We start from the raw sequence: 1,014 nt of genomic DNA, 5'->3' as shown, positions 1-1,014 counted from the left end.
TTCAGGATCTATGTTCAGCAGTGCCTAAAGGCTGTCAGCTTCCTGCATAAGCACATCAAAATGATGAACAACCTAGACATGGCAGCAGACCTTCACTGGAGAGAGAACAGAAATTTATAGAAGAAGAGGAGGGAGAAACTAGGCTATCTCTCTCAGAAGCAAGTTATCAAAGTGCAAGACATGAAAGAGCCTGGGATAGTTTTAGAGACGCTACCTAGACATCAAACTAAACCAATTGCCTTGAAGTCAATGCTAACTCATGACAACCCTTGTATGTGCCTCATAAGGTTTTCAAGGTCTGTCACCTTTTGAAAGTAGGTCACCATGAAATTTTTCTGCGAATCTCTGTGTAGTCTGGAACTATAAAACTTTTTTCTTATAATTACTATATTTTATTTAATACATTTATTTTTATATACTTTTTGGGAGGAGGATTTTGAACTATCAAACTTATAGTTTAGTTAGCAGCCACATGGTTTGTTCTTCCCAGATACTCTTTACCGTTACCAAATTCCATTGAAAAAAAAATCATTATTTAAATCTATTAAATACTAAGGGAGCTCTTGTGGTGTAGTCCACAGGAAATTTCACTGCAAAAAGTCACAGAAACCCTGAGTGGAGCCATCCAGGAAGGACATAGCTGTCTTCTCTCTCCTCTCCCTTTGGGGCTTTAAGACAACACCTGCCTTAAACCCGAGGCCAAGCCTTGAGGGCTTCACTCCTGGCTGAAGAGCAGTCCTACACATCAAACAGTAGCCTGAAAAAGCACTCAACCCCAAAAAGTTGCCATTACTTCCCCACGCATGCGGATCACCATGCTCAGGAAGCAAGAAGTCACAGAAATCCTGGGTGGAGCCATCCAGGAAGGATTATAAATAATCCTTTGAGCTCTGGTGCTGGAGGAGCATATTGAACATGCAATGCATTGCTAGGAGAACAAGCATGTTCATCCTGGAAAGGATAAAGCTAAGCTGCTCCTTAGAGACATCCAGGAAGGATTATAAATAAATATTA

Source organism: Elephantulus edwardii, unplaced genomic scaffold (genome assembly GCF_000299155.1).
Source record: "Elephantulus edwardii isolate Elephantulus edwardi_28Jun2011 unplaced genomic scaffold, EleEdw1.0 scaffold00238, whole genome shotgun sequence".
Lineage (NCBI taxonomy): Eukaryota > Metazoa > Chordata > Mammalia > Macroscelidea > Macroscelididae > Elephantulus > Elephantulus edwardii.
This window is presented reverse-complemented; position numbering follows the sequence as displayed.